A 12300-nucleotide genomic window follows, 5' to 3' on the forward strand; every position below is an offset into this window, starting at 1 on the left:
CTTTCCTCTTATTATTCATTAAATACCAGGGGCACAAGTGCAATTTCTCCCATATTAAGACAGATCATTTTTTCAGTGTCCTTCAGCTGTTTATGAAAAATACTTTAGCTATATTAAATTCTATCTTCTTTATGTAATAAAGATTATTTACAATATTTTTCTTATTTGCTACAGTTCAGTTTTGCATTGATAGGACAATCAAATTAACCTCTTTTGCAGTTCTTGATAAAGATGCCTATAAATCTGAAAGTAAGGCATTAAATTGTTTTAAATTTTACATACTGTGCATGTAAGTAATTTTAGAAAAAGTTATATAATTTCATCTTGAAATCTATGGAAGATTTAAGGATGCTTTCATTTGAACTGCTGCCATGGTTTTGGTGCTAAGAAGCATCTTGTTCTAGGCAGATAGCACTTGAAATGCATATGCTTATGATTAATAAAACATTAAACCACATGGTCAAAATTCAGTGTAAAACTTGTCATCCTTCTGTAAAATGTTTTTCAATACTGACATGTAAAGTTGAAAGCCTTGTGAACTTTCTTCTTCTTGTTGCTTTATTTATACAAGATAATATATACTATACAATGGTTCTATCTATAACACATTTTATTTCCCTATGTAATATTGTAATTTACTACTCTTGGTATTCTGAATAACTATTTACAAGAAATTACTCTTGGTATTATAAAAATTTCGAAAACTATTAATCTCAATGTTTTTGAAAGAGAGTTTTTTCCCCTCCTTGAATTTTGCATTTACGGTAAAAGAATTTTAAATGCGAGTTTAATGCAAGACATGCAAAAGTGTCATCAATTATGATAAAGCAGAATTTATTTTACTCAGTGTAAATGACAGCACATGTCTTATAACTCACAGGTAACCAGTGGCTGAGTGGTAAAAAAAATCACTGAATACGGGCAGTTCCTATTCGATTTCAGAAGAATTGGGTTTTCCCTACCTGTACCATGTATACGAGTTAGTTTTCCCGAGAAAGTCCTCCACGAAGGCATCCTCCCCTTAGAACAAGAACCCTAGTTTGCTTTGCAATAATCAATTAAACCAAACCAATTATGACTCAGTTCAAAATACCTCTAATATATTAAAAATATACCAAGTTTATGAAATGAATTTAGTTACGTAATGTGACTGGACCTAATTTCTTATTAACAGTTTCAGATACATACATACCTCAAAATTTATGATATACTGAGATTTATAATAGCCTGAGATATCTCAATAATTACTTTTGTAAAAATTAAGTAAGTTTAATTAATAAACTCATCACTAAAATTTTGAAATTCTGTAATAAATACAATTTTTTAAAATAATAAATGATAATTAAGTAATAATTAAGCAAGTAATAAATGAAGGTCCCATTTTGGCAAACGTGCTCTGAAATGAAAATATATTTGAAAGCATAAGATTGTGTATGCAAAATTAAGTGCAACTCATTAGCCAATGGTCTTGTATTTATCTTTTTCTATCATCGGCTGCTCCAGGAAAATTTTGCTTCAGTAGAATTCAAATGCCCTACATGCCAGAAAGAATATGACATTCACGCCATCTCTGAGATTTGATACATGAAACTGAACTGGGTTGAGGTGACAAATTCTGTTTGACTATTAAGATTATCTGGGTTACTTGTAGAAGGCTGACTGCTATCTTGGGGTTTAGATGAATCAAGATGACAACCTTTTTTTTACTAGTTACATATTTAGTAGCATTTTTTGGGAGTTTTCTTCTGGCAATTTTAGAAAACCTTTAGGAATGAATACCTTCAGATTTTCTTCATTACTACCAGAAAAAGTATCTGGTTTCCTTTTAAGATGCAAGATTTCATTACTTTGTGTACTTAATTTATCTATTGTCAGGAAGTGTAGCCTGCTATAGAAATAAAAACCCATTTCTTTCATCGCATAACATTAAGAATTCTCCTTCTTCTTCTTTTTTTGTTAAATATTTTTGGCAGTTTTCAAAGGTGAATTTATGCAAAGATCAATCTATAGAGCCATACATAGTATCCATTGATTAATGATTCTATACTCTGATCCAATTCTTTACTACCACTTTGATAGATATAATTCAGTATTCTTCAATAAATGAAGTATCTATCTTGTTATGAAGTATTCACGCACAGGCTCATTCCAATCATACCTTTCCAAATGGAACAACATCACTCGCTGGCCTTCTAAGGCTGAAACCTGAATGTATGATATATACAAGGTATGTCTTATGAATGTGTACAATTATGATTTTTATGAAGGGAAACTGAATACTTTGCATAATAAGCATTGAACAAGTTTTTAATTACACAAGTATTATTGGGAGCACATGTATGAATACAAGTCATTTGCAAAATGACACCACAATAGTCTCAATATTACAGCTTAAAAACAGAAAATGAAATGAAAATTTTTTGAAACAGTCCATAACTGTTTAAAAAAATATATAAAAGTACAATGTAAAAATTTATTCTATCATAACAAAAATGTGCCCACCAGTGCTTGAGCAGTAAAGTTACTCAAAGCTGGTAGTTTGACCTGAGTGCAATTCTAGGTAAACAGATTGGCTGCATGTGTAATGAGGATACAAGTGAGTGTCTTTTAGAAAGTCCTCTATGAAAGCATGCTTCTGCTTCAAATAGCTCTCTCATACTTTGCCATAAACAAATCATGCAAACCAAGCCAAATCAAATTAAAATAAAAATAAAAATCACAATAAAATAAGTCAAACTATTACTAAATAAGTAAATTAAAAAGTATGTAATTTGAGTTTAGCTGTAATTCTGTAAAATGTCATTATATGTATTATATGTTTTTTCAAGAAGGCAATGCATTATATGTTTTTTTCAAGAAGGGTGGCAATTAACAAATCTAGAATCAATATTATTGTTAAACATATTAGTTGAATAACTATATTGCTCTTACATGAGTAACAGATTTTACATGTTTCATTATTTACATGCCTTACAGATTTTCTATGCCTCATTATTTACACAGCTTACAGGTGTTAAATGCATCATTTTGTTTTATTTGGTAAAAAGGGGGGATAATAAATTTCATTGCAAAGCATTTTGATAGGTAGTTATGTATATGACTTATGATATGCACTCTATATTCAACTATCATATAAATACTATTTCTAATATACATAAAATTTAATTTTTATTTGCCTTTATAGTCAACCCTCTAAGGTATAATATAGCATGGCTTAAGTAATAATTTTTGCAATACAATGTATTGTGGAATGTGAAACATGAATACAGAAACATATTAAGTGCAAAGAACATAGAGAATAAAATGCCATTTTAATCATAGATATTTACAAGAAGAAATAATGCTTGATATTTATCTGAATTGTTACTAACTGCAATACATGCATCACAATGACAAAGAAGTGATTGGCATATACTTTGAAAGCTATTCAGCAAGTCTCTGCTGCAGTGATGCTAATTGGCTGACAAGGTTTGCAGTAGAATCAATCTCTGTTTCGTAAACAAGAACCACTGTCATTGTAATGCATGAAGTTTGCATTATCTATTTGTACAATTCATTTATAATAATTCTCAAATATCTTGTTGTAATCATAAACAATTACCAAGGACTTCAGTTTACTTAATTAAATTAAATAAATCATGAAAGAAATACTGCAAAATTTTCACTATCACATTCTGTACGTTGGAGATGATTTATATTTATGACAATTAAAATAAAAAATGAAACACACTATTTTTAGTTTATTCTTATAGCATTTATATCCACTTTTATTAACTGTATACAGCATTATTTTATGACATCAGGAAATATTAATTTATTAAAATTTATTGAGACTTCTCAGTTCATAATGCATTATATATACATATAAAATACTATAAAGATGAAGAAATGTTTAATGCAAATTACTCTTTCCATTATATTATGCATGTAACTAAATATGTGTTTAAATACTTCAAAATATGTATCCTTCTAGCAGGTTAAATGAAATTTTTATATTTATACTGCAGTTAAAAAACGAAATAAAATACCATTGCATTTTGTCGAATTTTAAACAATTAAGACTTGAGAGCATTACCATGCCTAACAGCACACAAATTTATCGCATACATATTTCTAAAAAGTTATTATTATTTCTAATTCGTACAATAAATACTAAAAATATTAAATGTGCTATAAACTAAATATCAGACTGAGGCTACAAAAGTCCCAGAACAAATATACTGCAAATATGTTTAGTCTGTGAACTTAGGTCTGTTTAAGCCAGATATTTCTAGCAACTGTGAAGTAAAACTGCCACTCTATAGGCAAATTTAAAGTTCCTCTGAATTTAGATTACTATACATAACTATGAATATGATATGAAAGCACACATTGCAAGAAGAAAGTACAAGAAAATGTTTATAGATTACTTGCAATCAATGCACATCAAATAAATACTAAAAAGCTATAGAATAAACCATGTTTGAACATCGATGAGTACAGGGAAGCAAGTTTAATCCTAGTATCCGGTGCACACGGGATTTGGCTACTTTTGACGACTTTATGATGAACAGTAAAAACGGGACATATACGATGAGTACTTAACAGCTCATTAAAAGAAAATATATAGTTAAACATAGTATATACTATGTTTATACACTATGTTTCTATGTTTATAGTTAAACATAGTATCTATATATACTATGTGTGTATATACATATACAATGTGTGTATACTATATATATATAGACCTTTTTTTGGATCATTTTTGGTGTTGGCAATAATTTTCAAAGTCTGTACCGTATACTAGGATTTTACCGGGAAGCATAACAAAGCAAATGAAAACAGAAAATAAAGCATTAAATAAATATTTACAGGTGCAAGACACTTATTTTTACATATATTATCAGTATTTTATATTTTATTCAATTATGTGCTATTTCTAATTTAATACTCTTTGCTTGCTAAGCAAACAGCAAACATAACATTTTCCGAATACGTATCCCGATCTTCTACGGATAATCCCTTAGCAGGGAAAAAGTATCACGCTGTCCTCCTAGAAGAAGTACGTCATCGGATTACAAACATAACATGGTCTACCATAATAAGCTGTTTCTCCCAGTTTTGGCGTTAAGGCTGTTCTCCGAACCATATCTTTCGTTTTTTTTTTTTGTAGCCAATTTGAAACAATGTATGTTTTATTATTTTTTTTCAAGTGTTTCGAATAAGGCTCCTATATACCAGGCTGAATCATCAGGCATTCGCGCTCCCAAGTGGGAGATTTAATGGCGGCTGTGTAGTTACGGTGCAACAATTTTTTGTGTTTTTTTTGTGTAAAATGGGCGGATGTACAGCTATTAATTGTTCAAATCATTCACGGAAAGGTCATACACTGGTAAAATTTCCTTAAAAATGAAGAATGAAGAAAAATATGGGTAAATAATTGCCGAAGAGACAATTGGAAACCTGGTCCAGGCGCTGAACTTTGCTTAGTAAGTATAATGTTAATTACGCCTTCATTTAGAGTTTATATCTTCTCTGATGTTTATAATGTGCAAGTAAAGTGAAATTCTTGTGTACAATAACCTGAGTATCTGCTAATTTCTGTAATAATAGCTATAATTAAATTAGTCTAGGGTTAATGTACCCATCGCCAATGTAGATGTTTTGAATGTGGAAAAGAAATTTCTCTTCTAATATAAAGCGCGGATTTTGTTTTCCTTTGTGGAATTTATACTAAAAAGTCAAGATAAAATCTGAATGTTTGCTAAAGATATATGTAACATTATACTATAGTTGCAATATCGTTGGAATGATATATAATTTTTTTCTTTATTTTATAATCACTATTGTTAAAAAGTTAGATGAGTTGTTTATGCACGGTGCCCACTACTGTTTCTTGGTTAAAATAACAGAATTTTGACATTGACATCTGAAGTCAATGGAATAAATTGAATAGTGTGAGACAAAATATATATAATCTGACTTCAATAATTGCAAGGATTGTGCAAGTTTATTTATAATCACAGTATTATACAATTTGGCAATGGAGTAAAGATTTAGAAATGAATGCAGAACATTCAAATTACTATTTTCTTGTTTCTAATATATAGAAATATAGTCTATTTTCCAGTATAAAAGTTTTACTTAAAAGTATGGGAAAGCAGATTTGTTTCATGCATGATCTTTATAATACTGGTATGAAATGAATGAATTTTAATCTGTAAACAATTTTTTGTTAATATTGAAATGCGTTTCTTTGGGTACATTTTTAGGCACTTGTGGATTATGTCAGGCAACATGCAATAGAAAAAAGATGTCCGTGTGCATAAATTTTCCCATTGTGTTACTTCATTTTATCTAAATTTCAAGGATAATTCTTTTCATTTTTATATGGCATGTTATCAGTATAAAGGCTAGTGAAAATAAATTAGTATGTGTATCTGTTTTTGAAGTGTAATGCTTAAATAAAAAGATGGTGTGTGTTTCTTCATTTAAACAACATTTCAAGGATAGTATTTTTCAGTGTTGTACTGTTTGTTATTTCTCAATGTAAAGGGGAAAAAAAAAACTGGTATGGTATATCTGTTTTTTAAGCATGATAATTTTATTTATTTCTTTAGTGATGCATATATATATAGAGAGAAGATGTTTGGTCCAACTGAAGTTATAATAAATCTAATTTTACTAGATCTCTCCCTCCCCTCAGGTGTAGAAAATTTTCAAGTGCAGAAAGTTATGCAGAATTAATTCATTTCTGATAAACTTATTATCATTAATTTTTTATATAACATGTTATTAAGTTACACATTTGACTACTGTGTAATAAAATTGTATTTAGGGCAAAAAATTAACTATAATTTTGCATCTGGTGACTAATATCATATGCTTCTAAGAATATTACTTTAACTTTTTCCATAATTTTTGTATTTCAGGAACATGAAACTGTTATTTTGATATACTTAAATAATAAAAGTGTGTATCTGAATCAATTAATGGATACAAATATTTTACAGTTATTTTTAGAAGATATTTGCCATATCGCTTCTAATAATTCATAAAGTATGTTAAAATATAGGTAAATAATTTGGTGCAGAATTCAAATTTAGGGTTTAAAATATAGTGAATCATAAGACTAAATGATTTTTATTGTCATGATTTGCCTGGGCTTAAGAATGTACTTTTCGCCCGGTGGAAATTGTCATCAAACTGTCCTGAACAGGCTTTTTGTTGATAATAACTTCCAGGCTTATCAGTACCTCCTTTTGAGTGGAGGGTATGCAAATATAGTACCCAATTTAAATTACATTGTGATTGTAATAATATTGTGGTATTAAATAAGTGATTATAATTACAATTTAGGTAATTGCATTGTAATTATATTACATTGTATCTGTGAACTCTTAATTTCATTACTTTATGCAATTATGTTGTAAGTGCATAATCTAATTGCAGTAATATAATCTATTCGCAATTACAAAATAATTATAAATGCAGTTACATCTTAAATAGAGGCCATTTTAGTACTTTTAAATTTTCGCAAGATAACTTCCCATTAAGGTTCATTTGGAGGAAACTATGCAAATACTAAAAAAGAAGTTATGCTAAATTTACATATTTTGTACAGTACTTTCTTAATATAATGCTGTTCAATATATCTTCAATACTTTTGTAAATTTAATGACATTCTTTGCAATCACTGTGGTGCTTTAAAAAGAAGTTTCTTAGTTATGCTTTCTAATAAAAATGGGTTTAAAATTAAGTATTATGTATAATAACTAGCAGTTAAAAAAACTTGACTGCATGAAAATGCTGTTGCTGTGTAAAATAAAAAATAAGCTTTCTTTTATGCTTTGAAATGAATTACATGTGGTTAAGTCGTCCTTTTACAATTTAAGAATGTGGTTAACACACATTCTTAAATTGGACAGGTTTTATCTAAATTATTAGTATAAAATATATAAACTATGAATTATTTTGTAACATAACCCAAATTACAAAATTCATTCTATATACGTTCAAAGTTATTATCTTTTATGGAATAACTGTTTTTTTAATTTATGTAAAAACTGGAGTTTTAGAAGTATTACAAATACAATGCAACACAAAGGTGATCTGATTGAAGAGGAAGGACTTTTTATTACGGTTTCTAGTTCGTATTTATATTACATTTGATGAAAAGCATCCAAAACACAGAATGCTGTACTTTCTTCTTCCATATATGTTATGAAATATTTCACACATTTAAAAAAAAGTGTTTCTTCAGAATCTTGCACAATTATTTCCATATACCTCAGACTTAAATGACAACATATTCTTAAGTTATTTTTTTAGTATGAATTTACAGTGTTTTTATTGAAATTTTTGTTAAAATGTCATTAAGAGAAATTTATTTGCACGCTCTACGCTTTAACTATTTCCCCATTTGACACTATTGAAAGTTTTTATTCATATTTTATTTATTTTAGTCTGCTAACGAAACTGAAACATCTAAAGAATAAGTTATTTTGAATATGTTTACAAAATATACGCGAAATTTTTATTCAAGTGAAAACGTCTATATACTATTCGAGAATTAATAAATTATCCGAAAAGTTTATATGCGCTGAATGCCGCGCGTCTATAAAATAAATCTTTAAAAAAAAACAGCAGACATTCAGCCAGCGTGTGCGATAAACGCGCCAACATTGGCAGCGCGTTCACTCCCTCGCCAAGAGAGAAAAGTTGGTGATTCAGCCTGGTTTAGAGGAGCCTTAGTTTCGAAGGTGTGTAGGGAAAATCCTGGTACACTTTTAGATTCATGTTTTCGGTTTTATATGAGTTTTTATGTAAAGTAAATTTGTTTCTTTTTTCAGTTTTTGATCTCAAATTTATCGGGAAAACGAAACACGTTTTCAAAGCACATTAATCAACTTTTATGAAGCTTTAATTCATTTTCCCCCTGATGAGTTCTGAATTGGAGTTTTAATAAAGGGGGATTAATTTTTAAATTTTTATTATCTTGTATATATTTTTCTTTTTGCATGTTTAGTTTTCGAGTACTACTATGATTGTTACGAAGAACACAGAAAATATATAAATCAAATATATTCAAAAACAGTTCGTTCAGTTGCGGGCCTGCCTCTACCCGAGGCTGGGTGCATTATGAATAAAGACAAAAAAGTTCTTAATAAGTCATTCTTTATTTCCATCAAAACAGTATCACTCTTCCGAGATCAGCTTTCGTTCCGTCTACAAGTAAACATTCCTCAGCACGCAGGCTGACGTCCAAGGAGGTTAGAATAGAAGGAGGGAGGGTTCGCAGTTTCCTCCACTATCGGGGAATGAAGCTCCACGGAACAAGCGGCGTCCATGTTTGTAACTTCAAAACATTTGCCATACGGTAGTGAAACGTACGTGTTTCTCAGCTGTTAAATGCAGGGATTTTCCAGTAAAAATATCTTAAATTTATAATGAAATGCTTCGCTATTGTTAGATTTTTGTTTTAAAGTTATAAAGATGATATCCGTAATTTACTAAGTACAGAAAATCATTAAGAAATAGTTCGAAATCTAAATGATGTTTCTGCATAACTTCAAGAATTTGTATAGGTTTTATTATCAACTTGTTGGGTATACTTTCCAATTGTTTCTTTAAGAAGTGATATTTCTGATTTATTCGCAATATTATTACAATTTATTAAAGAATCACTTAGAATAATTTTTACCTGACATTAATAGCAGATAATTATCTAAAAAAATGGTAACATGTTGCTTTTTTAAATGAATGTTTTAAATAGATTTTTTTCACAACCAACAACCTTATATCAACAAGCAAATAAATATTAATAAAATAAACCAGATTTATGTGAATTCAATGATTTCAGTTTATGCGCGTTTCATATTTATAAATCTCAAAGAAATTACCCTGAATTAAGCTGAATTACAGAAATGTACCTATATAAATTTTTGGATATATCTTTCCACATGTTCAACTGTGTAAATATTTTACTTACGTTTATCGCAATACTGCCCAGAAATTTGTAAGCTTATGCAAAAACATTTTAACAACTGAACAGTTTATCTCGATCAAATGCACAAATTATATTCGTAACAGTTCACAAAACTTAAAAATGAATAATAATTAATGCATAAAGAAAGCGTTGCTTTATTTAACACTTTTACAACTCATAAAAATAGTAACAATTGATTTCTTACTTTTCATGAAAATTATGAAACGATTTACCTAAGCGTTCAAATCATACAGTTTAATTACTAGCACATATCATTGTATGTTAAGGAACGAAGATACCAGCTGTAAACGAAAACATTAAAATGTATTTAACATGTTTCGATTATTATTAAGTCTTTTTTTTTTTCACATCTGGAAAGAAAACAACATGACATTGTGATATTTTTTAACATATTTATGAAATTACACACACACACACAAAAAGAAAATCAATACTTACGAGTAAACAGTAATCCCAGGAATATTCTTTGAAAATCTATTTGTGCATCCATATGCAATATAAGCTGACATGCTTCAAAAAGAAAAGGGGGAAAAAATGTTACAATTACAGACTTCCTTGCACAAGTCACAGTGATAACAGTAACATGGCCGCCAAGCTTCACCGTTTGAGTTGAATCTTCCCTCCTTCTATTCTAACCTCCTTGCTGACGTCACAAACAGCAGACGCGACGTTAAATACAGACTCATTCCGTGCTTTTCCCCATGATAACAGTTCAGTTGCGCATGCGCAGAAATATGGGGTTACTTTAAATGTGTCATATTTGGCGCTTTATCTCGAAGAAAATACGTTTCAGTTATTTAAGAAAATGAGCAAAGCATTGCCGAGAGAATGAATGATCCGTATTAAGTTTATATAGCTTTTTTTTAATTTACGTTATTTATTCTCATTTTTAGAGCCTTTAATCCAAAAAATTGTTTGAAAATTTCAGGCTGTTTATGTCATAGGACATAAAATTTCGTTTCGGAAAGAAAAATAGTTTAGAAAATTAATAAACTTTTGAAGATACTTATTATTAATTTATAGTAACCATTAATTAATAATAAACATCTTCAAAAGTTTGTTAATTTTCTAATTTTAATTAATAAACTCATATGACAATAAAGTGAATTTTTTTTAGAAAAGGAATCGTTTGCCTAAAGAAAAAAAATTACTCATGTATTTATAGTAGTAAACTTGAGAAACTTTATTTTCAATCAAAATTTTATGTCAGTATGTATGTAACAGTAAACCAAACAGAAAACGTAAACTACATTCAGGAAGTCAATATGCATGATTTGTATGTATAAATCAAAATATATTATCTATATTTTGTATATATACATTTCTGAATGTGGTCCCGATAACAGAACAACTCTGATTTCTATAAACACTGGAAATGTAGAACTCAAATTTAATATTAATTTTCCTCAGTTGAGCTTTACATTACTCTAATTTTTTAAACACTCTGTTTAGTTTCAGTTCATGAAAAACTGTATTTTTCTGTACAATTAAGCTTTTGATTGTAGATAATTTTGTCATTTACTCTGATTCCCCCCCCCCCTACAGACAAATAAATATAAGTAGCCACACATATTTCCATAAGATTTCATTCTTTATATTTATATATTGCATAACATCTGAAAGTACCAAGAATAAGCTGTGTAAAGCAGAGTACTTTTTAAAAAATTTATAGTTTAAATTAAGGATTCCCAGGCTTTTTCTCCATTAAGCCTTTTATATTTTTCTCTATAATATATAGCATACAACATATCAATACAAATAATTGTGCATACATAGCTTAAGTATTATTGAAGTAGATTAAGAATATGCATAACAGATTTGGAAAAAAAATGATTTTTTAGATCTATGCTTTATTATTATTTTGAACTTTAGAGATATAAACAAGATGCAAAATAAACTTGCAAAAGATCCAAAATCATAGATTATAATTGCCCCAGAATTTGATTTTAACGAATGTAATGGCTGCACTTGATGTATTGAAATAATTTTTTTAATATTTGGCATAAAATTGCTTAATTCTTAAATCAGCTCGTTTAGAAATATTAAGCTTGTTTCTTGCTTTCCGTAGTAAGTTGTTGACTTAACTAAAGCTTCTTTCCAGTAAGTAAGAGGAAGAAATATTCTATAATATTGGTTTGGTAATGTCTATAATTTTGGGATATTTCTCTCTGATGATTTACCAAACTTAATGCACTCCTGTGTTTTGAATATAACTTGATTTATTTGTATAATAAGGTTTTATATCAGTGTACAATTACTTATCTTTTTTTATGAATCCTTTTTTTGACAGTCAGTGGAATCTTAATTGT

The sequence above is a fragment of the Stegodyphus dumicola genome, chromosome 10 (genome assembly GCF_044657685.1).
Source record: "Stegodyphus dumicola isolate Sdum_Otavi_A_Nest chromosome 10, ASM4465768v1".
Lineage (NCBI taxonomy): Eukaryota > Metazoa > Arthropoda > Arachnida > Araneae > Eresidae > Stegodyphus > Stegodyphus dumicola.